The sequence below is a fragment of the Taudactylus pleione genome, unplaced genomic scaffold, assembly GCF_031769625.1.
Source record: "Taudactylus pleione unplaced genomic scaffold, aTauple2 ptg000121l, whole genome shotgun sequence".
Classification (NCBI taxonomy): Eukaryota; Metazoa; Chordata; class Amphibia; order Anura; family Myobatrachidae; genus Taudactylus; species Taudactylus pleione.
Window position 1 is genome coordinate 6,911,221 of NW_028284523.1, and position 27,171 is coordinate 6,938,391.

General features: G+C 43.1%; 1 long non-coding RNA gene and 4 other non-coding genes across 5 annotated transcripts; all 5 read left to right on the plus strand.

The window, feature by feature from the left end:
- Positions 1 to 12,739: 12,739 nt before the first annotated feature.
- LOC148524146 (uncharacterized) lies at positions 12,740 to 16,459 on the plus strand. The gene is made up of 7 exons (XR_015878386.1): positions 12,740 to 12,893; positions 13,144 to 13,226; positions 14,528 to 14,582; positions 14,946 to 14,997; positions 15,295 to 15,348; positions 15,645 to 15,713; positions 15,959 to 16,459. It is a non-coding gene; the product is annotated as an uncharacterized LOC148524146 (long non-coding RNA).
- Positions 14,682 to 14,772, plus strand: LOC148524147 (small nucleolar SNORD12/SNORD106). The gene has a single exon (XR_015878392.1). It is a non-coding gene; the product is annotated as a small nucleolar SNORD12/SNORD106 (small nucleolar RNA).
- On the plus strand, positions 15,070 to 15,161 carry LOC148524148 (small nucleolar SNORD12/SNORD106). Its single transcript, XR_015878390.1, has one exon. It is a non-coding gene; the product is annotated as a small nucleolar SNORD12/SNORD106 (small nucleolar RNA).
- On the plus strand, positions 15,493 to 15,583 carry LOC148524149 (small nucleolar SNORD12/SNORD106). Its single transcript, XR_015878391.1, has one exon. It is a non-coding gene; the product is annotated as a small nucleolar SNORD12/SNORD106 (small nucleolar RNA).
- Positions 15,807 to 15,898, plus strand: LOC148524150 (small nucleolar SNORD12/SNORD106). Its single transcript, XR_015878393.1, has one exon. It is a non-coding gene; the product is annotated as a small nucleolar SNORD12/SNORD106 (small nucleolar RNA).
- Positions 16,460 to 27,171: the final 10,712 nt, after the last annotated feature.

Below are 27,171 nucleotides of genomic sequence, written 5' to 3' on the forward strand. Positions count from 1 at the left end.
TCTTCAAGTCTGACCACAGATTCTCAATTGGATTGAGATCTAGGCTTTGACTAGGCCATTCCAACACATTTAAATGTTTCCCCTTAAACCACTTGAGTGTTGCTTTAGCACAGTGTTGGCTAACCTTGACACTCCAGCTGTTATGGAACTACATAATCCAGCATGCACTGCTACAGTTTTGCTATTAGGGCATGCTAAAACTGTGGCAGGGCATGCTGGGATGTATAGTTCCACGGAGTGTCAAGGTTAGCCAACACTGCTTTAGCAGTATGGTTTGGGTCATTGTCCTGCTGAAAGGTGAACCTCCGTCCCAGTCTCAAATTACAGGCAGACTGAAACAGGTTTTGCTCAAGAATATCCCTTTATTTAGCACCATTCATCTTTTCCTCGACTCAAATCACTTTCCAGTCCCTGCTGCTGAAAAACATCCCTACAGCATGATGCTGCTACCACCATGTTTCACTGTGGGGATGGTGTTCTTGGGGTGATGGGATGTGTTGGGTTTGCCCCAGATATCGCGTTTTCCTTGGTGGCCAAAAAGTTTAATTTTAGTCTCATCTGACCAGAGCACCTTCCTCCATACATTTGGGAAGTCGCCCACATGCCTTTTGGCAAACTCAAATCACGTCTTTTTATTTTTATCACTAAGTAATGGCTTTTTTCTGGCCACTCTTCCATAAAGCCCAATGGAGTGTACGGCTTATTGTGGTCACATGCACAAATACACCAGTGTCTGCTGTGGAACTCTGCAGCTCCTTCAGGGTTACCTTTGGTCTATGTTCTGCCTCTCTGATTAATGCCCTCCTTGCCCGGTCTGTGAGTTTTGGTGGGCGGCCCTCTCTTGGCAAGTTTGTTGTGGTACCATGTTCTTTCAATTTGATGATGGATTTGATGGTGCTCCGGGGGATCATCATAGATTTGGATATTTTTTTATAACCCAACCCAGAATTGTATTTCTCAACAACTTTGTCCCTGACTTGTTTGGAGAGCTCCTTGGTCTTCATGGTGTGATGCCTCTTGCTTAGTGGTGTTGCAGCCTCTGGGGCCTTTCAGAACATGTGTGTTTATACTGACAGATCATGTGACACTTAGATTTCACACAGGTGGACTTATTTTCACTCTTTATGTGACTTCAGAAGGTAATTGGTTGCACCAGAACTTTTGAGGGGCTTCATAGCAAAGGGGGTGCACATGCCAATTTTCAGAATTTTTTTTATAAAGGTTCTTTTTTATATATATTTTTCTCATTTGACTTCACCAAACTAGACTATTTTGGGCAGATCCATCACATAAAATTCAGAATAAAAAAATTACAGGTTGTAATGTAACAAAAAAGGTAAAAAGCCAAGGGTCGTGAACACTTTTGCAAGGTACTGTAGAATAAGGGAATTCAGGAAAACAAAGCATCTATTTGTTCTACCATATAGAATTAGACAAGGCCATAGTCCTACTAAACAGACCATTGTAAGATGGATAAGAGAAGTTATTATCTTGGCATACAATAAAGAAGTACTTAAGGTGCCAGGAGACCCTTATAGCACACTCAACCAGAGCTGTAGCTACTTCTTGGGTAAAGAAGGCAAAGCCTTTGGTAGAAGAGATTTGTAAAACAGCATCATGGTCGTCAGTACATACATTTACCACTCATTATGCATTGGAGTTGTCAAAGTCTTGCTTTAAGTGCTTCAGGAAGCACTTAAAAGTATTGATATGCAGAAATCATGAGGTTTGGTTATTGCCCCCCCCCTGTATATTAGCTTTAGTATGTCTCAAGTTGTAGGATGCCATGGAGAAATGAAGAAGAAAACATCAGATTATACTTACCGATAATTCTGTTTCTTTGAGAGACTCCATGGTAGCCCATAGTTACCCTCCCTTAAGTGTATTTTTCTAAGAATCGATTACAGGGAGACACTCAAAAAGACAAGGGACAAGAGAAAGAGGCTGGACTATACATGGTGAGAGGGCGGGCCCTGAAAAAACTTCCTGTCTATACTGAGGGGAACAGGTCCTATATCCCAAGGTGTAGGCTGCCATGGAGTCTCTCGAAGAAACAGAATTATCGGTAAGTATAATCCGATGTTTTCCTGTTGGGGAAATATTTCATCAATTGGCAGTAAACTCCTTAGAGTTGTTGCTGGTTAACGCAACCCTGTTCAACAGGATCTAGATGTCAAAATCCAGGAGGCTAAACTCTTTTGCTGTCAAAAATGGGCCCTATGTGGTTCCTGCATAACGATATGAGAAAGGGGTTTGGTTGTGTGGAAAGTGCACCACAAAAGCAGTAATTCTCTTGTAAGCACTTCGAAATGAATTATCTTTACTAAATGAAGTATTTAGAATATATCAAAAACTAAACAAAAATATAGAAACTAGACTATTGTGGACCTACCAAGTTCATGGCATCCTGCTGCAGTAAAAAGAGGTATGCCAACCTCACAAATAAATATTACAAGCAACAAATACTGCACTGGTGAGTTTTCTGCAAAAAAAGACGCAAAAACTGAGGGCACATGTACATCATCAGCCTGCCTGTTTTTCACAACTCATATCTATCTAACATGTATCTTGAAATAAGTTTACCTTTCACTGTGAGAAGTCAGCAGATAAAGTTGTTAACTGACAGCTCTATAGCAAACATTGACTTTTATACCAAAGCTAAGTGACATCACAAAGACTGTTTGATGTTAGCCAAACAGATGATCATACTACTGAGGTAATCTCAAAGTGCCTGCATTTCACCACTGTTACCTATCAATCTGTGTCTTTCTTTTTATCTATAATCTATTTCTTTTCATCTAACATTATTTTGATGTAACATTTAGTTTAAAATTAGCTTACCATACACTGTCTGAAATCATATCAGCAGTTACAGCTGATAACTGACAATTATATGCCAAGCAATCACTTTCTTACCAAAGCTGAGTGACATCACAAAGGCTGTTCATGATGTTAGACAGAAACATGATCATGTTACTGAGATTATAAACATCCACTTTCCTGCATTTAATCTATGCTCTCATTATTTCATATAACATTTTGGTTAAGCTATGCTTCCCTTACACAGTGAGAATTCATATCAGTAGAAACAACTGTTTAGCGTCATTTCTAAGCAAATGTCAAGGGCACTATTGTATCCCACTGTGTGCCAATCAACAGGATGTAGTCAGGAAGCCGACGGTCTAAATGCCGATCGCTGGCTTCCCGACTCTCTAATCCCGGCGTGGTACTAATGACATTCGTCGAAAACTTGCATTTAGGTTTTAGGGCTCCTGGGGGGACTCAGGGTTAGGCACCCCTCCAGGAGGGTTAGGTTTAGGCTAGGGGAAGGGGAGGTTATGGTTAGGCACCCCCCCGGGAGCCTTGGTTTTAGGCTGCGGGGAAGGGGGGGATTAGGGTTAGGCACCCCTAAGGGAGGGTAAGGGTTACGGGGTAGAATTAGGTTATCGATACTTACCTTTTGATGATCGGGATTTTCACCCTTGTCGGGCTGCCGCTGTCGGATTTGAACCGCCGGACGTGCGGCCGGCGGTAATACCTACTACACCCCATCAACTCATCAGACCAGGATTCCAAAGATATTAAAACTAACTCTAGGTTCTACCTATGCCCCCAATTGCTGAAACACAACATGTAATATTGTTAAAGATAGATATTTTGGATGACGGCATGTACTTATATAGGTCACAAATTACTGATTGGTCGATCTGATTGCATGAGATCCGATTGTATGCTATTGTGAATCATAATAGTGCACCATTCCTTGGGCTTGTTCTGTTCTGTATTCCAATAGGATAACTTTGGTGACCCTGCAGAAACCATCACACTATGCGGTTACAGAATATCATTAATATAAAGTTCTTATTTTAAATATACTTTAAGTATATTTATAATGTTACATAACTGTTTATTGATATTTAGTCTTATTTTAGTCAGCATTTATTATAGGTAAATACTGCATCTCTGTTGTAAACATAAATGTAATATTATTGGTATAATGTTTTAGATCCAGTTTATGTTCAGTTAAGCAATGTAATGTGCTTAACCTGAAACTTCACCCTATCCCCTGATACTGTAAGACAAAGGAATTCCAGAATTGGGATAGTTTCGGCGGGGCCCTCTGGCTAATGAAGATCCGGTTGGCACACAAAGAAGAGGGAACTGACCTATCCGACGTTGAGTGTATATATAGATCCCTGCCTGTATCCAATGATCTTATTCCCTAAGGACTATTTGAATGCGAACTTGTAAATTGTACTGCACTGACTGTTGGAAGTCAGTGCATTCAGAATTGAAGCCTTGTATTGGTCCAATCGCGCTTGCGTATTGTAAGGGGTGGTATGCTATTTATTTCTGTTTGCAAATAAATCCTTTGGACTTTGGAACGCCAAGTGAGCTGAGCAGACTTCACATTTGTTTAACTTTCATAATATATACAGACAAGAATATAAAATACTTCACCAGAGAAAACTAATGATCACAAACACGCTTCACCTGAGTATGAATGATGGGGGATACTACTGTTTGGGTTCATCAAGTAATCACACTGAATCTCGTACCTGTCACCACAATTGAAGAGAATTCTCTTTTGGCGAGCGGAGTATCAATTTACTAAAATATGCATACCAAACCTGATAGAATTTAGTGGGGTATCAATTTACTTAAATATCCATTCCAAACATGATATCATTTAGGAACATACAGTACTTTATTAATATTATTTCCCATGGGAAAGTAGCTTTTAATTTAACATTTCCTGGAATTACTACACTGGTCATAACGTCATATAAAATCCCTGCAACTATGACTATGACTTATAGCCAATAGTTGTTTTGATGTGTTATGTTCATTCTTATAATATGGCCCCTATCTCCTCCAGGGATCATTCCTATCTTCTCTAGTTAACTGAGCTGATTGAAGTCAGTCAATGCCTCAAGCGTGAAGTGAGCCTAGTCCAGAACAGGACTGATCTAGGTACCATTTGCTCATCAAGCTAGATTAGCACCTTTCCTATCTGACATCCTTTCATTAAGAAACATATTTACCTTACATTCATTTTAGCCACCCATCTCAGACAAACCACTTCTCTACCTTTACTAACCTTTGATATTCCTTGCCCCCTTGTAGGTGACAAATGCCAGAGGATAACAAGAACAAACGGCAGGTACATACTGTGAAATAGTTCAAATTATCTGCCCTCAATGACCGTATATATATATTTTAAAAAAGACTATGACCCTTCCTGACTATGCCCTGACCATCACAACCAAGCAGTGACATATATACCTAAGCTATGCAACATCACAAAGCTGTCTATGATGTTAGAAAGTCACATGATCAGCCTACTGATGTGATATTTGTGAACCTGCCTGCATTTCCCCACTGACATCTATATCTATCTGTCTCTAGCTATCCATCTAACATTTTAATTTAACAGATTAAAATAAGTGTACCTTACCTGCTATCTATCTATCATTTAGGTTAAAATAAGTTTCTCTTACACTGTGATAAGTTATATCAGCAGATACAGCTGATAAGTGACAGTGCTATACCAAACAGTGACTTTCATGCTAAAGCTAACATTACAAAAGCTATCTATGATGTTAGCAAATCATATGATCAGCCTGCTGATTTGATAAATCTCAACAAGCCTGCATTTCACCATTTATCTATCTATGTATCTGTCTCTAGCTATCCAACATTATTTTAATATAACATTTATGTTACGTGAATAGTCCATTTAGCAGATACAACTGATAACTGACAGTTCTATACCAAGCAGTGGCTATTATACCTACCTCAACTACAGTAAGTGACATAGCAAAGGGTATTAAAGACATTAGATGGTCACATGATTAGCGTACTGATGTGATAAATTTCAACATGCTTGCATCTCACCACAGCTATTTCTCAATCTGTCTCTTGCTATCCATCTAACATTACTTTCATATAACATTTAGGTTAAAATAAGCTTACCTTACATTGTGAAACATCATATTAACAGATGGGTTGGGTATGCGATGCCGGTGCTCATAATCCCAACGCGGGCATCCCGACAGGGTTAGGATACTGATACCTGCAGGTAAGTATCCTAACCCTACCCCTCCCTCCCCGCAGCCTAAACCTAACCCTCCCCCAAGCAGCCTCAACCTAGCTGCCCTTCCCTGCAGCCTAACCCTAACCTTTCCCCCTGTGCAGCCTACCCTCCCCCTAGTGCCTTACTCTCCCCTTAAACCCAATATTTCTGACTGAAGAAATGTAATGTGAGTCACATTCATATGTAACGAGTCACATGTCAAAACTGATTTTAAGTATAGTTTGCTTAACATTCAGTTTTTTGTTTTGTGTCAATCATAGGTTTAGGGTCTTATAAGTATATATAAATAATTAGGAGAGCAGGTTTAAATGAATATATGTCCCCTCAGTTCCTGTGTCCATTCTGTTGTAACATGAGTCACACATATAAACAATACAATTTAACTACTGAGTGTACATTTTTTTCTGCTTCTAAGCATTAATTATTACGATATACCCCATATATTTTTAAAATGTTGAATTTCAGCTTCACTTTTGTGCGTGGTGCATTTAAACTTCAAAATTTAACATGAAACATAATGTGAGTCACATGGAATTACCCTGCTGATAATTGACAGTTCTATATCAAGTAGTGACTTTTATACCAATGCTGTGTGACATCACAAAGGCTGTTTATGATGTAAGATAGTCACATGATCAGCATTTCCCCACTGCTATATATATTTTAGGTTAAAATAAGATTACCTTACACTGTGAGAAGTCAAAGCCGGATATGAGCCATATGAACATGAGCATGAAAATGGCCTGTTGTGAAAAGTGGAGATGTGACTAGCACTGTGTGGGTGTGGCTAGGGCCATGTGGACATGTACAGCCCCTATACTATCATGTATCCCTAATGTCTCAATTATGTAAACTCTAAATGTAATTTTAATATTTAAGATTATGGGTGTCTGGTCATGAATACTGCTGTCCTGTCAGATGGATACTATGGGGTAAATGTTATAGGCTGCAGCTTTGAGACATCTGTGAGTCTCGTGCAAGACTGCCTGATATTTTCAAGTAGCAGTCTTTAATAGGCAAAACCAGGTTTTAAAAGACTGCTACTTTAAAACATCGGGCAGTCTCACACGGGACTCGAATATGTCTGAAATCCGCAGAAAAATTACATTTAGCCCTATCACTTTTTTCTATTTAAATTAAGACAGTCTGTGGTGCCAGCTTTGGATATGGGACTCCATTGGATATAGGGCCTGATTCAGACCCGCTCGCAGGCGAGTCGATGGCCGGGCAATCACTCGCAAGAAATCACTCGCTCCAGGGCTCGCAGCAAAATGGGGCAGCTGTCGAGCTCGCCCCATTTTGTAGGTGGGGAGTGGCTGACCAAACGAAGGCGTTCCCAAAGTAACGCCTGCCGAGGGCGGCCGTACTGACATCACTCGTGATGTCAGTAGTGAGCTTCCTGCTCTATTAGAGCAGGAAGCTCACTGGGGCTTGCGGGAACGAGACCCTACCAAAAGGGTCTCGTCGCAAGCCCGATGGTCGTGATGGTCTTGACCATCGCGACCATCTTTTTGGCCGCTCGCTATAGCTGTTTTACTTAGAAAAGCCCAAATTCATGAGCCCCTCCTGATATTTCCATATCCTCACTTCCTCCCCTCACAGCACTGCATCCCTCCCCTCACAGAGCACACCTCACTTCACAGTGTGCAGTCCACCGCTTTCTTCACCTGAGTCCTCAGGCTCACTCGTCACTCCTCTGCATTTGCCATTTGGTGCTGGCCGCCAGCCAATTACGTGACTGCCTGGCGCCAAATTAAAAATGCAGTTGGTTGCCTGATTGGCTGCCGGAGCCAAATTTAAACTGACAGATGCCTGCAGCCGCTTGTTGACTGGAGCAGGGACAGTGATGGTCCCAGGGCCGGTTGCCGAAGTACCACCGGCACACTTCGACCACTGATTGGCCATAGTTTGATTCTGTAGGCCCTGTACCAGGAACAGTGGCATCACAAGGGTGAGCGCACGTCGCACCCTGGTGTCACCCGCCGAGGGGTGACACCAAGGTGCAGACTCCCAGTGACAGGAGCCGGGGGCAGCACTCTGATACCCTTGTGGTAGGGTCTCGTTGCCGCAAGCCCTGGAGTGCTTTCGGCTCTATCAGAGCTGGAAGCTCTCAACTGACATCACTTGTGATGTCAGTGGGGCCGGCCCCCTGGGCAGCCACGCCCCCGGCACGCCCACCAAAGGGGGCATGCTGTCACTCACCATCGACAGCATGCCCCCTTTGTAGCGAGACCCCGGGTCTCGCGCATGCGCACGACGGAGCCGGCTCCCTCGTGCGCATGCGCACTGGGCCAACATCGACCCGCTTGCGAGAGCTCAGCGCTCGCGAGCGGGTCTGAATCAGGCCCAGAGATCCAATGGTTCTCCACCATAATTGGTGCAGAGCTTGCCGATGTTTTTTTATTTTGTACTTGGCGCCGGACACTAAAGATAGCTCGGCCCCATGTCACCTGTGAAGCCCCGCCCCCACCTCTGATTGGCCCGATTAGTAATAGAGCAGGGCTGACCATTGGTGGTAGGGATGGAACATCGAAAGAAAACATTAGAAATACCTATGTTTTTAACATTGAATACAAAACATTGGGCCTGATTCAGAGCCGGACGCAATAAGCGCTTGCTCGTCTAGAAAATAGGGGTGGCTATTCAAATGAACCGTTCGCTCTTTGCGGTCTGTTCACACCTCTAGGTCTGAACGAGCGAACAAAACTTGCGGTCGTTTTTTGGAAAAATACGCCCCCTGGCCACTCGCATTCCTACGTCATGTCCGCTATTTATTAGATTAATCCAGTACATTGACCAGGGTATGAACTGCTCGCTATTCTTGTGGTTGGTTTTTGCTACCACAATTTTGCGAGCAGTTCTGGCTATAAAATAACCCAGTGACGTGGTCAATTACACTGCTGTTTTAATTATGCACACCCATAAAACGCCCGTTTTGACCTTTAAGCACGCCTGCGTTCGGATCTCCACTCCCCGTTTTCAAGCACCTTCCCGTTACCACCCACATTCGCTTCCTCCTGTCACTCAAATTATCAGGCATTCGCTATTTTGCGAGCACATGAATTTCGACCGCACTGACTGGTTAGCGCATGCGTATAACGATCTGTACGCATGCGCAGTTGGGCAAACATCGCTCGGAGCGAACGAGCGGCCGCTTACGAGCGTCTCTGAATCAGGCCCATTGTTTAGTCCTAAATATTGGTTCTGGAACATCGATGTTAATTGATGTTAACTGATTTTAACAGATGTTTCTATTTTTTTTAATTAACCTACTTAAACATATAATACACTAATAAACTTCTGAAATCATACTTATGTTTATTTGATGGAGGCTTACAGTGTATACAGTCCAGCGGTTCAAAAAACCAGCAGCACTCAGAGGATTTAAAAAATGCAAAGCTCCTTTATAAGATCTGTAAAGATGTGGTACTTCTTAGGCAGCATACTACAAGCAGTCCCCCTTAAACATTGGCATTAAATGGGGTATTTTTGCTGCCGAAACGCAGGCATCGAGCAACACGGCCATATCAATAGTTGCTAGGCGACAGTGCGCTTGCCACAGCTGGAATTGCTGGGAGACTGTGATGTAATTTTTGAGCACCTCGTGGTCCCGGCGGTCAGTCACTAGGTCGGTATTTTCTCTATTTAGAGCGGGGTAAGTAGCATCTATTTGTGGCTGCAGGTTTTTTATTTTGCTACATTTTTGTCCTGAGGACATTCTTTATATAAACCGAAACATCGACTTGCACTACTGTCTGTATGCATTAATGGTGATTTAAATACACTTAGTTATTGGGGTGCTTTATCTTTGTGCCTAGATGGATATATATATATATATATATATATATATATATATTATAAGGAGAGCACTCACCAGTCTTCATAGTACAGAAAAGTGAAAAAACTTTTTAGTAGCTCACATCATGCCACAAATCCATTTAGTCGACGTTTCGGGCCACACCAGACCCTTTGTCAAGACACAGGGACCATAAGATTTGTCCAAAGCAGATACGGCCCGATGTGGCCCAAAAATGTGAAGTCCAGGAGCAGAGCATTTTGTACCTGATGGAAGGGGTCATGTTGTTGGAGGGTAGGTATATATATATATATATATATATATATATACTCGTGTATATACATACATACAGGACCGGCGCTAGGCAGCGCTGCGCCCAGCGCCGTCCTGTGTTGCCGCCCCTTCCCTCCTCCGCTCCCTCCTCCCTGTGCTTAAATATGGTCTATACCAACGGGTGGGTGGTGGGCGTTTCCTGAGCCCTCCAGAAACAGTAGCGCTCCGGGCGACGGACCGGCTTGCCCGTGCCTGGAGCCGCTACTGCATACATATACAGCACATGTAGTGACTGACTGACTGCTCAATTACCAATAGCTGCTGATTGGCTGACAAGAGTGTCTTTCACTGTCAGTCACTGCCCCCAGCAGCACATATGCAGCTAGTCCAGCCCTAGGGATGGCCATCGGTGTGGTTACCAGTGATGGTAAAATAGCAAGTGACCATCGATGGTAACCATCTATGCAATGGATGACAATCGATGGTTTCACCAACTGATGGTCATCTCTATTCTTTTGTCAGGCCCGTGGGCCAATTAGAACTGGGGGTATGGGGGCTTTGCGGGTGCCGGGGGGCAGAGCTATGCTCCTTATACCTGCACCTTGTAAAAAAAACATTCGGTTGTGGTGTTCCATTGATGGAAGGAAACCATCTGGTTCTTTCCCATCTATGGTAAAACATGAGACATCGGCCATAAACCATCGATGATTATGAATCATCGATGGCCATCCCTACAGCCAGTGACTCACTGAGTGGCAGTGGCCGCGAGCCTGGGATGGGGCTGTTCTATGTGCTGCTGCTGATTGGCTGTCCAGAGTGTCTTTCACTCTGTTAGCCACAGCCCCCAGCAGCAGCATGCACAAACACAGCAGTGTCATAGTTGCCAAGTTCGCTTATAACAAGCGGAATTGGGCTTGGTTTTTTTTGCAAGTTGCTTGTTTTTGGGTTTTTTTTTTTTTTGTGTATTGTCAAGGCACCCATGGAGGTAAGTAGATGTGTGTGTGATTTGTGTGTTTTTTTGCACTGGTAGTGACTGAGGAAGGGGGGAAGGTTGTGTCTGGGGAATAGAGGGCAGTAGCCAATGAACAGGGTGAAGTTGGAGGGGGCAGGCATGAAGGAGAGATAAACTAGATGATAGAAATGAGGCAAGTTAAAATGACTGAGGCTGTTAAAAAGAGGGGATAATGGAATTAGACAGGTGACAGGAATGAAGAAGGTAAAGAAGAGGGGTAAGAGAAATGCGGAGAAGAGTAAAGGAAAGGTAGGTACTCACTAGACGATATGTCGCCTGATCCTGCTGATTGGGCCGATATATCGTCCACATCGGCCAGTGTGTACCCACTATGTGTGACCCTGTGCACTCCCGCGCGGGTTGTCCATCGGGGACGTTCTGTCGGCCTGCATGTAGGGCCGATGGAATGACCCAGATGCCGACATAGTAGATGGAGCAGTTCCCGACATATCGGATGTTTGGTCACCACATCGTTCAGTATGTATCGACCGCCCGATATATATTGCATGGTCTGGTGTTGCATCGCTTGATACACATATCGGCAAGTCTGTACCCAGCTGAAGACTGACAAGGGAATGAGGTATGAAAAGAGGGAGGAGGTAAAAATATGGAGGCTGGTGTAGAGGGAGAAAAGCAATATAGGCAGATAATGCTGTGCATACACTAACATATTTAGGTTAGAGAAGAGGGGGAATAAAGGAAGCTAGGCAGGTAGAGAGTGAGGACAAAGAGACACCCCCATAAATTGGGCTTTTTTAATTGGGCTTTTTAGGATTGTTTTGGGATTGTTTGTTACTTATAAGTTGCTTGTTTTCCATTTCAGAGTTGGCAACACTGAGCAGTGTGTGTAAACTGTGTATTGAAATGTTAGCATCACACACACAGTACCTGCAGCTGCCAGCAGCCACCACAGGGGGCAATTCAAATGTCTTTTTTGGGTGTGATAATTAATGAGCCCCCAGTTTGCTATTCAATTGTTCTGGGTGCTCATTAATTATCACCCTCATTGCCGACTATCTGACGAGGTTTAGCTGCGTAAAATTGCTAAACCCGTCTTAATTAAACATCGAATATTAGAACCATCTGACCGATGAAACATCACATAATCGGTGGGTGAAACCATTGATGGCTTCCGTCTTGGTTTCATACCATTGTTAGTGACCATCGTTGTTTAGCTCACCAATGGCCATTCCTATCATTGACAATGTAAGAAAATATCTATTTTATCTTCCCAATAGGTGGTTGCTATCAATGGGGCAGATGTATGAAGCTCTGGAAAGTGATAAAGTGGAGAGTGATAAATGACCAGCCACTCAGCTCCCAACTGTCATGTTAAAGGCTGTGTTTGAAAAATGACAGTTGGGAGCTGATTGGTTGGTCGTTGATCACTCTCCAGTTGATCACTTTCCAGAGCTTCATACATCTGCCCCAATGTCCCATGTGTACTGCGCATGAGGCGATGACAACGCCAGGGGCACAGTTAACGGCCTCAGTACGACAGAGCGCATGCGCCCTGACTGCCGGTTTCCGGCCTCGCTACACGCGCTGGCTGCTGTTCCATTCGATCACTGGGCAGAAGACGGATAGTGCGCACTGCGCATGCGTTTCTCTAGGTATAAAAGTCCGGGTGCCGTTTCCGTTCGCTCTTTTCCTGCCGAAGGTCTGAAGGTTACATCTCTCTCCATCCTGCTTTGCGCTACGGAGGCTGCTATCAGGTAGGTTACACGGTGGGTCGGGGCGCTATTCTCGGCTGTGTCTGTGCGACGCCGCTGCATTATCATGCGGCCCGCAGGGAGCCGCCTCTATACCGTGCGGGTTCTTATACTAGTCTGTAAATGCAGCGTGCGGTCATCGTGCAGCTGGAGACAGTCACAGTGGGGACTGGGTAAGTGTTGTCCCGGTGCTGCTGCTTGCAATTAGTGGGTGGTTTCAGCCTATTTACCTTAGTGTTACCTCTACTCACAGGCCATGGAATCTGTATGGGTCTTCGTGCAGTTGGAGCAGCTGGATCACACCTCAGGACCTGGCTGAGTGACTTATTGTTGCTGGTAAGTGATCTCCTGTGTGTGTATAATGCTTCTGGAGCTCTGATTGCTTCCCTACCGTCGGCTATATAGATAAATGTCCTCACGGAGACTGTAGGGCAGTGGTGTCAAACTCTGGCCCTCCAGCTGCAGTGGAACTACACATCCCAGCATGCAGTGCCAGTTTTGCTATTAGGGTATGCTAAAACTGTGGCAGGGCATGCTTGGATATGTAGTCCCACAAAAGCTGAAGGGCCAGAGGTTGACACCACTGCTGTAGGGTGTAAAGGATCTGTAGTAACTTGTGATAGCTGAGTTGACCTATGATTTTAGTATTTATACATTAGATTCTATAATATGGAAACTTTTGTAATTTCATGACCTCAGCGTTCAGGGTATGTAGATTGCACTATATACATATACTTGGATAGACTAAATTGTTGAAGGTTGCTAGAAACCTGGCTGGTAACAATATATCTAGTGCAGTGGTGGATTTTACAAAGGGGCTGCAGGACTGAGGCCTCCCCCACCCCCTCGGTAAAAAGCCACTCCTCTGCCTATTGGGTTGTCCTACCTGACTTCTAGGGGTTGTAGCCAAATTAGCCCCTAGAAGCCAGTGTTTTTTTTTTTTTTGTGCGCAATGGCTATGAAATACTGATGCTGGAATCCCAAAAACTAAACATCCCGACTGGGGCAGGCAAGTATGCTAAACCTCCCTGGGGGGTGCCTAACCTTAACCTCCCTGAGGGGTGCCCAGCCTCTCCCTTCCCACACCCTAAACCTAACTCCCAGGTGGGTGCCTAAACCTAACCCCCCCACCCCTAAGGAAACTAGTATACTTACCAGAGTGTGGCTGTTTGGGATACCGATGCCGGTAGCCTTGTTGGCATTATGCTGGGTGTCAGGATGCTGGTGTCTGTATATTGGCTGCTGGCATCCTGTTCGCTGGCAATATAACTACATCCTTTTTTGTGCATGTGCGATCCTGCTGCTGCATGTTAGTCCTTGCGCCTGCCAAATCCATTGTGCGGGGGCGCTAAGACATGGCTGTCCAGTACTATGGTTTCTGATGTGCAGGCAGCAGCCCCCTCATACGAGCCTCTGCTTATTTAGTGACCTCCCATTCTGAGGGCCCCAGTGTGCTGTTCTAGTAATTATTCACAGGGCTAATATCTGGGGCTAGAAGTCATACAGGGGGTTATAAAAATTGTTGCACTCCAGGTATTTTGTATGTAGTATGTTTCTCTTTAGATTAACATTGTGTTGCGCTACTAATGAGCTGAATGTGTTGCATCAACATGTCAAAGGCTTTTTTTGTCTTGTAGGTAACTAACCTGATGGGTGAATGGTTCGGTATTAAAAGGACATGTACAATCAAAGGTATACACTGAAATTTCTCACTTGTACAATTACAACTTGCATGCTGGGATTTGTAGTCCGAAAAGCTGCGTTTAGTAGTTTCCTGGGTTTGCTAATATTGCTGATGTGTGTGATGACTGAACTTTTTTCCCCATCAGATCGACTATGTTGATTTGTGACCTTAATAAGCCAAATTGTCTGACACATTAGCTTATTTTTTATGCTTTGTATATTGTGTATTCAAGTATTTTATTTTAAGTTTAATACTCTAAGCGGCTTCCCATGCAATCCTGTTACTTGCCTGTAGCTGCAGACAAACCTTCTGGCATGTAATATTTTGTATTGGTTATGTAATGCTTATACGATGTACGGTCTTGGTTGTAGGAAACCTATTGCTGCGTGGTGACTGGCCCTTGCTGCACATGTGACACCGCAGGTATGTACCGAAACTTCAATTGCAACTGGTAATATGCATTATGGGACCTAAAGTAAATTGCTTGTAGAACTTGCTGATGTGTGTGATGACTGAACTTTTTTCCCCATCAGATCGACCCTGTTGATTTGTAAAGCAAATAAGCCAATTTTGTCTGATACATCAGCTTTTCTTATCACTGTATTTATACTTCACTTAAGAACTGACGAACATGTTTCTTAAAGAAGGAATTTTTTAACTGGTATATTCTGTCTGGTTTATGAGGCTTATCTAATTGTACCCTGCCTGGTTTGTTTATAGGTAATGAAAATGTGGTGAGCAACGGATTGTGCAACTGGTCACATGGACATATAGGTACGTACTTGCGGCTGCAGGCCTGGTGCAGAGGGCAAGGTTGCTATAACAGTTTGTTCAGTTTCTAGACCTTGTTTGCTGGTAGTTAAATCCAACAAGCTGCTGCTGCTACTACTACTAACACTCCAGCAGTGTTCTAGGTGCACTGATGTGTGTGATGACTGAACTTTTTTCCCCATCAGATCGACCATGTTGATTTGTGAAGCTTTAAGCCAGTTTTGTCTGACACATCCTTAGGTTTATTTGTGTTGTAAAGAATTTGAAATGCACTATTTACAATGGTGTTTTGTTTGCAGGAAATGGATTGCTGGTTGGCAAGTCTGATATGTGAACGGCTCTAAATAGCCAGATGTGTAAAGTTGCAGGTATGTACTGAAATATTCAATTTCTAAATGCTTGAACTATAACTTGTACATCCTGCTTCATGAGACCTGTAGTCCAAGCTGGAGTATGAATTTACCGATGTGTGTGATGACTGACCTTTTTTCCCCATCAGATCGACTTTGTTGACACCTGATGCTTTTAAGCCAGTTTTGACTGATGCATTGGCACATAACTGCTATAGTAAGGTGTGTGTGTGTTGCCTGTTGCTAACATGATCTCTTCACAGGATGCTGCGAGTCTAACATTGGATGTCAACTTCAAAGGCGTTCTCCCAGAAGTACCTTCACTCTGAAGCAGGAAACATTATACCTATGACCAGTTTTCCCAGCAGATTGATTCTGTTGATGATGGGAATTGTTAAGCCACATTTCAGCAGTGCTGTAATGTAGTGATTACTGACAGATTCCTATATATGTGATGGGACTTGGATAACAGGGTTTGTCTAGAACATACCATGAGGATATCTTGTTTTTATGGGGAGTTATAGACTCAATGGTGCTGACAGATGCAGTATTGTATAGTGATCATTATTCACAATTCATGGTTGCCCATATTTCTAGACTAAACTCAACAAGCAGGAACGTCTCTTGACATTTGAGTTGTCGATGTTAATATGTAATTTGTGAACATTCCTGTAAATGATTAATGTACATTTGTATACTTGTCCCCTATGATATGGTGCTTCAAAATGCTTGTACAATAAAGACTTGTCATTTGTTACAGATTATGTAATGTGCCCTGATTTCTTCTTACGCTTTTGATTTCGTATCTGAGTATAACTTTGCAGGAACAGGTACCTGTTTAAGGCAGTGAATGGATTTGGTCAGAAGCCTAAGGTGCTATGTGACCCATTGGTTCTCCCAAGTCAATGGTGCCATACTGTGCACTGGTCTGAGGTCACCCAGCTTAAATTGTGCTGAAAAAAAACTTATCTGCATAAAATTGTATTCCTTGTGAGTAGACAGAACAATGTATATATCTACCAGAAGACCCTAGTCGTAAGGTAGGTAACACACCGCACAGATAAATCTGCAGATTATGGTGGTTCGTACACTGAACAACCATCTCCTTCTGGCTGGGGGGCGTCTCTTGCCCCCCCCTCTCCACGGCCTCTGCTGCATGTGTATGGGCGGTTGGCAGACCACCTGTATATACTTGCCGATAAACTGATATCTGCCATCAGATGTGCAGCACAGCCAACGCTATGTCTGTGACTGACATTGTTCAGACATAGCGCTAGTACAAAATAAAATATATATATAAATTTATTTTTTTGGAATGACCTGGAAATGTGATCAGGGAGAGCAGCTCAAGATTAGAAAAGAGGTGTACCCACATCTAAAGCAAATGAATAAAAACATGTGTATTCAATCCCAAGCGCTACCCTTCATACAATATCTCCTTATTGTGACACTGACACAACATCCACTTGTGAAAGGTGACAAGTATAAATTATTTAATGACTTTCAAAAAACTTAAAATGATAAAAGATAATTGGTAATCCACAGCTTTGATATTTAAATAGCCGCAAATGCTTTCACAATGTCAATATATCAAACATAATTAGCTGAATATCCTTAGTTAAATCAATAGTCAGATGGCTGCTTTACCAGAACAACACTTCTTGGATCTGGTAAAGCAGCCATCTGACTATTGAGTATATTCAGCTAATTATGTTTGATATATTGACATTATGAAACCATTTGCTGCTATTTAAATGTCAAAGTTGCAGATTACCAATTATCTTTTATTTTAAGTTTTTTGAACATCATTCAATTTATACTTGTCACCTTTCACAAGTGGATGTTGTCATAGTGTCACAATAAATTGTATGAAGGGTAGCGCTTAGGATTGGATAAATGTATTTTTTTTCATAAAACTAGTACACGCTTGTTGACTGGCCAATATAATCTGGTGCCAATCAATTGATCGGCCAATATATCAGTCAGTGTGTACCCAGCTTTAGTCCCTTTTGGATACTGGTACTGACTACCTAAATGAAGTTACTATGCTTTGCAGGAAGCTGCTGACATGGAAAGGTTAGTCTGTTTCCAAAATCAAATGGCCTCCTTACTTTCAGTGGGTTGCCAGTAGATTTCTGTGCATTGAGGGTAATAGGGCCCTAGGTTCCATGCCTCAATGTGCTCTGGGAAGAAAGGGGTTACATTCCCCTGAGAAGCCTATAAGATGTTCTTGGAAATGGTATAGGAGGTTGGTAATTATTTCTATAGATTGAGAGGTAACATGACTTGTCCATACACAATCAGTCTTGACATTAAAACCACCTGTGTAGGTCCCCCTCATTCTGCTAAAACAGCTGACATCGAGGCATGGACTCCAAGACCTCTGAAGGTGTCCTGTGGTATCTGCTGCAACACAGCAGCAGATTGGGTCCTCTATGCTGTGAGGTAGGGACTCCATGGCTTGGACAGTGTGGCAGGGCACAATCATGCTGAAAGGGGCCACTGCAATCGGAATACAGTTGCCAAGTATGGGTGTACATGGTCTGCAACAATGTTTAGGTAGGTGGTATTTGTCAAAGTAACAGCCACATGAATGCCATGACCCAATGTTTTACAACAGAATATTGTCCAGCACATCACACTTCCTCCGCTATTTTATTTTCCCATAGTGCATCCTGGTGCCATCGTTAACGTGTTGACGGCAGTTTTGAATGTCAGGAACTATGTATCTCCCTGAGTCCTATGCATACATAAATCTCCTGATCCATGTACACTGCCCTGAGTACTATTTTGTCACATGTTAAAGGAATACTAGACACATCGAATATGTAGTTTAACTTTAGTGTTAAGGGGGCTTCAGATCTGTTTGTCAGCACAGAGTTGGAAAGGTGTGTAAACACGCCTTGCATGGTAAATGTATAGCACAAGAGTTGCTCCAACAGTGGCTCACTAGAGCAGAATGCTCTTAACGGCCTCACTTTAAACACACATCACCTGGTGCAAGTAAATATTCTCCATAATTAACAAACACCTGCTTCTGTAACTGCTAACAAGATGATTGCAATGTAATCAAATAGATGTCAGGAAAAAGCATTGGAAAATATTAAGCTATTCAATGTGTGCTGAGCTGCATATATGTTGGTATAAGTCAGGGGTGAGCAACCTGTAGAACTACACATCCCTGCATGCACTGCCAGTTTTAACGTTCCCTAACAACAAAACTGGCATGCCAGTTTGCCTATCCCTGGTATAAGATACTCTGCATACTATATGAAGTATTATGGTGCATACACACGGTCAGACAAACTATGAACTACAAATGATAAACTGAATGATTTTCGCAACGATTTCATGAACTACAAGCTGTTTTTGACAGTATTAAAATGAAAGAAAATCGACCAAATCTGACTGCAAACACATCAGATGTCAGATATCGTTATCTGACGTACGGAACACGCATTGTTCATCGTTGCAGGGACACGTCAGATTTTCTTTCAGATATGAATGATTTTTAAAATGGTTATTGTACAAATCTGAAGGAAAATCTGACCGTGTATACACCATTATGCTTGAAAATAGGTTTGTGTATCATGCATAAAATCACCAGACTTCAGCAACTTTAATGGTTCAAGTAAAATAAATGGTGTGGCCCTCCCTTCGCTAAAGCGCTATAAGTACAGGGGCCAATTTGTTTATCAGTACTTGCAGCCAAAGCTGGTTGCTGGAATTTGCAAAAGCCACAAACTGCAGTAGGCAGTGACATTCTGTGGACAGTTCCTTAGGGAAATTAACCAGCCTGCTCAAGAAACTTCTTCCTGAAATGTGTGGTAATACAAAAATATATTTCTCGACTATTTGTCACTACTGTCGAAGCAAGTCCTGACTGCTATAAACATCTTTCTTATGCTGGTGTTTGTGCATATCTATGATTGGCCAGAGCATTTTGGTAGCACTAAAGCTGCATACACACATAAAGATTTTCTGTCCAACCATCCAACTAGTTGATTGGTTGGAATGAAAATCTGGTAACGTATGGGAGTAACTGGTGATCAGCAATTTGCTCCTAAATGCCAGAAAACAGATGAAAATGGTCATCAGACAAGTTTGTTGAGATCAAACATTTAACAATTTGTTCAAATAACAGATTTTGTCCATTTTCCGGTGTTTGGGAGCAAATTGCTGATTGTCATTTGCTTTCATACTTTACCAGATTTTCATTCCAACCAATCAACTAGTTGGATGTTTGGACAGAAAATCTTTGTGTGTTTGCAGCTTTAGCTGGCCTTTCACCAGACCAACTTTCCTCCAACCATCCAACTAGTTGGTTTGTCATATTCTCCCATGCATTACTGGATTTTCTTTCCAATCAGCCATTTGCTCCCAAACACCAGAAAACAGACTAAAGCAGCTGTTCAGACAAGTTGTTTAAATCAAATTGATATAACCAACTTGCCTGAACGACCTTTTTTGTGTTTTCTGGTGTTTGGGAGCAAATGGCTGATTGTCATTTGCTCCCATACATTACTGGATTTTCATTCCAACCAACTAGTTGGGTGGTTGCAGAGCATAACCGAGAAAAAGAAAAACTATATTTAAGGCTTTTATTAATACCATGGTTTCAAAACAATCTTAACTGCACATAACTGATTTTATTTTTGGTTAAATGTGTGAAAATGATTACATCAGCTGTGAGGACCTGAGCTGACCATATGCATATCACTGGCAGGGAGGCTGACCTGTCTAGCGTAATTACAAACCGATACGGTGAACAGTTTTTTTTAACTTAGCATCTTCATAATTTTGATTCAGATTTTTTTGCTGATACATGTATTTTGTGTAGTGTACACTTCATAAGCTGTGAGTTACATCAGCAAAGGCTACAATGGGCTGGGTATAAAATACTAGCAGTCTCTGGATGCCAGCTGTCAAAATGCCGACAGCAGCATCCCAACGCTCGGTGCCTCGACAGGGTACGTAAGTATCCTAATCCCACCATGCACCCTAACCCTCCCCGATAGTGTCTAACCTTAATCCTCCCCCTCCAGTGGTGCCTAACATCCCCCCTCACCCCAAAGCTTAACCCTCCTCCCCCCGCAGCTAAGGTGCCTGCTATATTTACGATTGGGGTGGCGGATGTCGGGATTTCGGCTTTGGTATCTAAACTGGCTTGGGATTTAGATGCCTATGTTTAGTCCCGAGTTGGGATTCCGATCCCGGGAATTTTAACAGCTGGCATCCCATCTACCAGCAAACTAACTGCATCCCGCCACAATATGGCTGAATCAAAGGTCCTGTGTAAGTATCAAGTATTATAACAAAATCTTATTATTTTATAGTTTTAACATTTAAAAAATAAAGTTTTCTTGTGTTATATTATTGCAGATCTTAGTTAAAAAGTGTAAAAAAAAAAATAATGGGGATTGCAGCACTACTTAACCTATAATGTGCAGAGGATTGGAAATGCATCCAAATTTTTGAATAGGTGAACCAGGCCAGCATTTCCAGAAACTTTTCTGAAACCTAGGACTAACCATGGAAATGGAGACAGGTGTAGCTGTCCACTCCTAACTACTCTGCAGGATAATTAGGTGGCATTCCTGCAGTTTTGTAACTTATAACCGTGGCCTAAATACAAGGTGACGTACTTTATATGTGCCAGGATTCACTTTGCTGATGAAAAAAGGTTTAATCTGCCATCTACATACAAGCAGATACCTGTGTTATATAGTATCAAATTCCTCCAGAGTAGGTTCAAATGTCTGATTAAGTTGAGATAAATGTGAAACATACCTGGCTTGCTGTGAGTGTATGATCTGTGTAGCTGAATACTAATTTTGTTGTGAGGTAATTATACCACATACCTGCAGGGGGTGCTATGCCCAAATTTTTTTCTAATGTGTTGGATCAGTCTGATATGTAACACTAGACACTGCGTTGTCTTCTCATCAACATACAGGGCCTGCTTCACTACCGAACGCAATAGCAATTACACACGCAGTTCAACTGTGATAGTATGCTAATCCATTGCGATCACAATGCCATACGTAGCACTAGATAACTTACACATCCGTAATGTTTTGCAAGACTGCGAAACCATCGGTACAATTGAGTACCATCGCAGTCTCACGCACACTTGCAGAAGCCCTGACCTTACTCAGAAATTGCAAACTTCCATGCACGCTATCAGGCCTCAGGCTGCGTAGGCCATTACAGTGGATCGTTTATGCATGCCGCTGCAACAGCTTTGAAACGCATTGGCAGCCTGCTTTCGCCCGACCACCCCGCCGTCACCACCCACAAACGGCACTTCTTGTCAATCACTCTGCAATGGGTCTGCGTACTCGCTGCGATCGCATTCCAGACCACAATGGCTAGTTTGCGCACTATGATGCGTGTGCAGTACGCAGCAATTGGCCGATTGCGTGCGGAATCGCAGTTGCATATGGTAGTGAATCAGGCTCACAGATTGGACATTTTGTAGTGTCTGTAATCCAGGGAGAATATGTCAGCTATTGAGCTATTGTACCATAATATAGTTGGAAAAATGACAGGTTATCTCAGCATAATTGCCATTCAAAGCAGGGCCGTAACTAGATGTGTGCGGGCAGTGAGGTTGCGCAGAGCTCTGTGGGCGGCACCGCCGCTCACCTACGGCCCCTGCATCTGGCTAGCAGGGTGTCTGGAATGGCACTCTGCAGCCACAATCTCTGCAGCAGGGCCACGGGGAGCATCTTTAAGACGCTTCAGGTGTGCACACCGCTGCCCTTACATCTCTCAGGAGCATCCTAAGGATGGTCCAGGTGGCACTGCTGCAGAGATTCTGGCTGCAGAGTGCCATTCCAGACAGAGGGGGCATCGGACCTTGGGACCACAGGCAATTTTTTCCCTGTACTTAGTCAACCAGGACTGGGTTTGAAAAGTCCGGGGCAGGTTGTGTTTTGGGGGTGGACTTCACGTCCATTTTTTTTACTTTTAACTCTTTATTTGCTTGCTACAGTCAGATACATGCAGGCATCTCACTGATGTCTGCATGTATCTATGTGAGAACGAACTGTTCATGCTGAAAGTGAAAGCATAAAGCAGTTCAATGCAGTCGGGGATTTGCAGTTCGGTTTGAAGTGGGATTTGCTGTTCGATTTGTACATGAACATGTCAAATCGAACAGCAAATCACTGTTCAAAACCGAATCAAATCGAATTTGTTTTGCAAAACAAATCAACCATTAGTAAATCTGGAAAAAAACGGGGTTGTCACAATGCGATTTGAGTCAGTTTGAGGTGAGCTAAATCACACTTCAAATGGACCATCAATTCGACCTTTAGTACATTTACACCTAGATGTGTCACTTCTAAAACAGGCAAATCAGTGCATAAAAAGAACACTAAGGCTGAAGAACAAATTAAAATTCAAGAGGATGATGTTGTTTGTGTTAATGAAAGTCATCCACAAGTGGCAACAGTTCATTACAATAATCAGCACATTGTCAGCCTAGACAAAAGACAAAAAAAATCCTCCTCCTCCATGTGGAAACATTTTTACCCAAATTCTGACGTTTGTCAATGCATCTCTAGCATTTGTAGTGCCAAAGTAAGTAGAGGTAGTGACGTTAACCATTTAGGTACCACCCTGTCACGTAATTGCAGTGAGTTCATTCAAGCATAACAAATATTTGGAAATTCATATATAACAAGTAGTCCAGCATCAGCTACCAGCAGCATGTATAGATACCAGCATGTGCAATCTCCACTGCCTGCACCATCATCAACCTCATTAGCAATCGGAGGTAGCCATCATCATCCTATTTGCAAAGGCAAACTGGCTTATGCAGTCCACAATTCCCATGGAAAAATCCTTGTGCACTAGGGCTGTTGCTGCTGGGGGTGAATCTTCATTACAGAAAGGGCCCAATAAGACTAGTAGTTTCACACAATCGTCTGTGAAATAATAATTTGCAAGAGGAACCTACTGTAGTATGACAGCCGCCATCCTGTTGCACAGCAGATCACTGAAGCCATGACGGCTGTTAGTATTAGATCTGCGTCCAGTGGGCCTGATTCAGCAAGGATCGCAATTGCAAAGCTGCATGCAGGCAGCTTTGCAATTGCGATCTTTGCAATAATGCAAATGCAGCAGGAGGTGTATGACATCGCCTACTGAGTTTGAGATTCCAGCACTGCGACAGAGGTCGCAGACTGAGATCACCATTGGTGGTCGATGGTCACGGTGGACTGCGCCAGGTGGCCGGCCAGCTGAGTAAGCCTCAGCTTACTCAGGCTAGCCGGCTTGCGAGCACAGCAGACCGTGTATGTCCACATAGTCCCTGGGCTGGCCACTCCCGCAAAACGGGGTGGACACGCCCCGTTTCAGGGAACGCTGGCCAACCCTGCACCACCCTTAAATGCTTTTGTCTGTCAATCAGGCAGATGCATTCAAGGGCTTGTGTGTGTCTTAGCAGGACCCATTCTGCATACTTGCAGAATAGGTCCTGCGCACACACAGGTTCCCGACAATGCCTCTGGTTTTACACGATTAGATGCGGTAGTGTCCATGTAACCAAATTCCATCTCGATTCTATTTTACCAGAACTGCAATTCCTCTCCTGTACTGAGACGTTCTTTGCCTAGAAAATACAATTGTACTGACTATCCACTTAACTGAGATATGTAAACAAGCGGTACTGATCAAACTAAAGATTACATTACTGTGACAGCCCACTGAATTGGTCTATCACCTTCAGCAGCAGCAGTATCTAACACACAATACCAGCTCATTTAATGACAGGCTACTCTATGGGGCATATTCAATTGGGCGTAAGGTTTAGCGAGCAAAAAACCTTGCGTCCCTTGCACCCAATTTTGGATTACCGCGGGTATGCGCGCTCCCGTTACCCGCAATATCCAATTAAAAAGAGTGGTTGCTGGGTTTTAAGAGCTAAAATCCCACAAGGGCTGCTGGACACACACACACACATCGGGGGTCACATACACATGCACACACTCATAAGCACACACACGCTGAATGCAGAAGACAGCACTTCGGAAGCTAAGTATTACGGAATAATTAAGCTAATTGGAAACTTCCAATTGCTTAATTAGTCATTAGGAGGGGTGCCGCTGGGGTACCAGATCATTTCCCGACCTTTTTCCCTAAAATTGTGAATTTTAGAAAAAATTGATCGTGCTCTGGAGGTGTACAAATAAAAACCTCCCGACGCTCAAAATAGGAAAAAACGCGCATCAAATTGAATAGCAAAAATCCCACACCTGCAGGAAAAACCTCGCAGGTGTGGGAATTTTGCTATTCTCGCTCCCAATTGACTATGCCCCTATGTATCATTGGCTTCACTAGAGCCATACTGGTGTTAATCTGTTGGAAAAACTCAGGGATGTAATAGCTAAATGGCTATAACTTGCTAAGACTCTCAAGATTTATAGTTTCCAATAAAGCAAGTAACATTGTAAGAGCATTACAAATGGGTAAATTTCAACATGTACCATGTTTTCCACATACAATTAACAGTGGTTCAAAATTTCTTTTAAAATTACAGGTCCATGTAGCAGATGTTGGCTGTGGCCCGAAACATTTCTGGACATTTTCGGTATTCAGCTACTGCATGTAGAACATTGCAACAGCTGCAAGAACAGTTCAGTTTGCCATGCCACTAACTCAAGCAAGAGGTAGTAACCAGGTGGAATTCCAGCCTTTGTGTGTTTCAGCAATTTCAGGAACAGCAGTTAGCCATCATGACATACACATCAAGCCATGAGATAGGGAGAGGGGGAACATGTTACCACCTTACTGCAGCACACTGGAGAAAACTCTGTTGTATGCAAACTTCTGAAACCATTTGAAATTGTAACTTTTGAAGTAAGTTCAGATACTGCCAGCCTGAGTCAAGTGAGTCCCTTAATTAAACTAATGGAAAAGCAGCTATAGAAGCTGAAGGAGGAGATGAAACTAAGCAATCCTCTAAGTATGTTGGACTTATAAATCTAGCCCTTTATTCACTTTGCCAGGACCAAAAGGTTTGCAACAACTTGTAATTGGATGACTACATTTTGGTAACCATGCTTGATGATAGGTTTAAGTCCTATGCAATGTCTTTTCATTCCAACAGACACAAATCTTAAGAGGTGCAAAGAGCTCCTTGCAAGCAAGTTGTCAGCTCAAGTGGCATATGATATGACACAATGTCAGTTTCTCCTGCAAATGCTACTGTTAGGAAATAACTAACCTTTTCCAAGAGACTCACTGATGTTCAGTCAACTCAGCGCACCAGAGATAAACATTGTGACATCCGGTCAGGCTTAAAAGAAATGCCCACATATATTGACACCTCTACTGTGACACAATCTGATACAGTAAGCATCAATAGATTGGCCGAGAATTACTTTATTAATAATCTACAAATTAGTATTTCACACAGTACCTTTTTGAATTAGGAGGAAAAAAAAGGCAATTTGGAGCCCCTTTTACAAACTAACTATGGTTTACTTAAGCTGCCCACCCTCAAGTGTGTACTCTGATAGAGTGTTTAGCACAGCCGAGAAATCTTGTAAGCAATCGGCATAGGAGGTTATTTCTAAAAAGTGTGAAAAAAACATGTTCCTAAAAATGAACTGGTTACTGGTTACATGGCTGGTGACTGTTCCCGGAAATGGAAGCACGTCACCCCCATTTTCCAGGAGGGACAAGACCAGGGTCTGCGTCGGTGTATGCAGATTTTCTGGCCTCACAAGTGATTGGGACTCTGCTAGGCTGCAGCAAGCTTCAGCCACTGCAGCCTGGCCAAAGAAACAACCGATTGAGGCTGCGACCTCAGTCACAACACTTGGATCGCAGATGCAGCAAGGAGGTGTCTGTTTCCTACAGACACTTCCTGCTGCAATAGCATTTTAGATGGACAGAATTGCACAGCCGCTTGTGCGTGGCTTTGCGATTCTGTCCATCTCTGATTCAGGCCCAGAAACTGCAACGGTGTATTCCAGTGGGGATGAGCTAATATTATCTAATGGTATTACCAACAGAGATGAGGATGATGATTTTGAACTTTAAGGATGATTAATACTGTTAGCCTTAACCACATTGATAACTTAGTTTAACCAAACCACAAACATGTTTTCTTTTGTGGGGGCCCAATCAAACCAAGCACTTCAACCACAAAAGTGGCAGTCCGTGTTGCTGAAGAAAAGACAAGGTCAGGGTCTGCGTCTGTGTACGCAGATTTTCTGGCCTCACAGGTGATCGGGACCTGGCCAGGCTGTGGTAAGCTTCAGCCACTGCAGCCTGGCCTTTAGAATATACAGATGTAGCCATCTACATCGTTAACATGATGCGTGCACACGGGCACACATCGCGGTATAGCACAGCTCTGACCAGGCCACAACTAGGCACGGCTGGTGTTCTCATTGAATTCTATGGCATGTGCGTGCACATGCTTGTGCATGCTATAGACGCAGGCACTACTCGCACCATC